This window comes from Cupressus sempervirens, chromosome 1, assembly GCF_028749045.1.
Source record: "Cupressus sempervirens isolate cs-2001-9-10 chromosome 1, ASM2874904v1, whole genome shotgun sequence".
Lineage (NCBI taxonomy): Eukaryota > Viridiplantae > Streptophyta > Pinopsida > Cupressales > Cupressaceae > Cupressus > Cupressus sempervirens.
In genome coordinates, this window is record NC_143118.1 from 845,535,882 (window position 1) to 845,539,248 (window position 3,367).

General features: G+C 37.8%; 1 pseudogene; it reads right to left on the reverse strand.

Moving 5' to 3' along the window:
- Positions 1–568: 568 nt before the first annotated feature.
- Positions 569–1,597, reverse strand: LOC149580483 (protein ULTRAPETALA 1 pseudogene; annotated as a pseudogene).
- Positions 1,598–3,367: the final 1,770 nt, after the last annotated feature.

Below are 3,367 nucleotides of genomic sequence, written 5' to 3' on the forward strand. Positions count from 1 at the left end.
TTCGATCTCCACGTTGCAGGAAAAACACTGTTCTCTCACTCAAACATAGTGGATTTTTATATTCTCCGAATTCTGTATTGTACTTTAAGATTCAACAGCATATAATTTATTTAAATCAAACATTTCCAATCTCATTTTATAATCCAGCGTCAATTTATAATTCATACACTAATTTGCAGTTACACTCCATGATTCCACCATAATTTGCAATTATTCCTTTAAAGGGAAGCTGAAGAGAACTTATTTATAGCGTAGAAAGGTTCTCTTTAAAAAATAAATGCAACACTATTACTTCAGAAGTAATACTTAAATACGCTTCAATGGAAAAATCCAATCGGTCGCGAGATCGACCCTCAGACAGCTCGTTGATAGCTACAGAACAACGGCAATGTTACTCGATGTTTCCGGTCATACCAAGCAACATTAAATCTCGAATTTTTAATTAAAAAACAACGGAATACAAACAGTGAAATTTCCAGTAAAAATCTAGGTGTCATCACGAGCTTTGAATGAAGTCCCAATCTTCTCCATACAAAACAATCTTTAAAACAAATAAGACAACTGGATACGTTTCGAAGAATAATATCGCTAAAAGTCAGCTCTGCTCGGCAGCGCATCTATTGTAATCGATTACAGAAATCCACGAACTAAGATGTCAATTAAAAAAGGCTGTAAATTCACAGAACGAAAGAGAAATGGCTGTAAAGAGAGGGCGGTATCTGGTTACTGGTATTAAAATGATTGATGCCAAAAACAAGGTAATCATACAGAAACACATTTTTTCCCTGCGAAATCTTCAATTCTCATGAGTCAGGCATTGAAGGAATAAAAATCAGTGCAAGAGCGGCATTTGCAGTCCCTGAAGAGACAGATTTCACAACCCAAGCAGACGCAGAAAGGGCAGCCATCACAGCCAGGAACCTTGCTGCATCCCCTGTATGCCTTTCGACTTGCCGCCCTTTCTTCCTCCAATTTGCACCCAATTCGCTCATAAGCAAAACCAGAACAAACCCAATTGGGATCAGCGACAGCCAAATGGTAAGCTCTGCATTCTTCCCTATTGCGGCGCTTGAATCGGCGCTCCTTCCCGCAGGCGGCGCAGCGGACGAATTCATCCCTATGAGCGATCCTGGGCTTCGAACCCTGGCCCCTCATGTTTTTGTAGTACCCTAAAAGCTCAGTCTTGCAGAGGGGCAGTTTCTTGTTGTGGCGGAGGACCCAGATGTTGTTCTTCCAATTCTTCGAGCGGTTTCCGGCGTGTTTCTCGAAAGCGGGCGGTTTCATGGTGCCCTCGTCGCAGCAGCCGCCGGGTGAACACTCGCAGCCGACGATATCAAAAGTGCCGTCTTTGCCAATTCTCAGGCGGGCCACCGCGTCTCCGTATTTGGCGCAGGTGCAGCCGCACGTCATTTCAACGAAGCCCAACTCCCTCTTCAGTCCCGCCAATCCCAAAAAATGCTCGTCCTTGAATCCTCCTCCGCCATTAGTTTTCTTCGTAATGTCATTGTTTTCGGCCCCTTCCTGCATTCTCGCAGCCCCGGCCCACATTACGCTTCCCTTCAACCTGCCGAATGAAATACTCAAAAAGCCGCTTGGGCCCTTTTGACCAGTCTGAATCGTGACTTGCTAGACGTTTTTGGTCTTCACATAGAGCTTAAACATCACACACTATTATTTTTTATTACTGTGTGATGTTTAAGGGTGGCCACGTCACACCCATGGCCCCTAATTCTAAATTCAGATAATTTTGTCACAGCCTAATTTCTAACCCATATTTACTATTGTTTTTCTTTAGTTAAATGTGTTTTGAGTTGGAGTAGAGGGAAAGTTAAATGTATTTTTGAGATGGAGATGAGGGAAGTTGACATGATTCATTTCTTTGACTATAATTTAAATTCAATGCGTGATAAGTGTTTCATTCTAATCATGATAGCAATATCCCAATTTTACTTGGCCAAAAACAATTCTACCTTCTTTTTTTTTTTTGGGTAATTGTTTAGGTTATTCTCCCATAAATAAGAGCAATTGATTTTGTTTTTGTTAAATGTTTGGTCCTTTTCATTTAAGCACCCCGTTGTTTATAAATGTTTGATCCTTTTCATTGATTTTGTTTTTGCTAAATGTTTGGCCCTTCTCATTTATTTTGGGATCTATTTCTTATGTCCGTTGGAATATAAACTTTATTAATTAAAAATAAATAGATACTTTGGGTTGCAAGCTATCACCACGTTATGTGTCTTACTTTAAGGTCATGTTGTCAATGACAATACTTGAAATAGCTTTCTAGAGTATAAAGACAAAAAAATGAAACCCTTCTTCTAAACCATGGAGTTCCTTATATAACACATATGCACGTTGAACGACTTATCTCGCCATGAACTAAAACTCAGTACCAGCTGAAGTATGCTTAATAAATTCTGTCACCCTCAAATTAAAATGTACAAGGGAAATAGCTTTAACTACATACTTGGGCTGAGCATTGGAAAGAGCAAGAAGATATTCATGTTTAATGGGTGCTTCGCCTCACTCACTGGACTAATTAATAATGGTAAGAGCAAACAAGGTACATAATTACAAATAGAGACGCATATGCATCATTTTTCCTGCCTAACTCATAATGGTTGTAGAGGTGTAGATGAGTGCGAATCTAAATTAACATTATGAATGCATTGATTTTTGCCTAGAAATGCACTTGTGATATGATAGGATTGCTCATCTTTAGTTGTTAAATTCTCGTCCTAGAAATGCACTTGTGATCTGATAGGATGGCTCATATTTTTTTGTTAAGTTTTCATGCTATATTATTATATCTTTTAGCATTTAAGCCCAAGAATAAGAGGCCAAAGTTCCCAATATGGCACTAAGTACTTAATATCATACTATGATCAATACATATGCTTTAGACAAATTTGCACCTTCTAAGTTGACAACTTAAATTGTGTGCAATGAGGAAAGATATCCATACCAATATTTGAATTATAGTACTTGAAGAAGTGATGAAGCATTTGGAGTATCACATTATATGTTTAAGCATACTATGCATGCTACTAGACAACCATAAGTAGTTGGAATAACTCCCCCAACTATGTATTATTCTCATCTTGATTACCAAATGGAACTCACACTATTTTCAATCATTAGCACTGGACAAAAACTAGGGTAAAGATATAGATAGAGATAAATAATAGTATACAACAATAACAACATAAACATATATGCAAAGGAAAAAAGGATAGATAATATAAAGGAGGAAGAGGAAGAGAGAAAATAGTAAGATAGAGTGATACCAACATAAGTTGTGTGTGAGAGAGAGAATTAAATATAATTATTTTTCTTAATAAAACAAATAGTCAAAATAAAATCATGG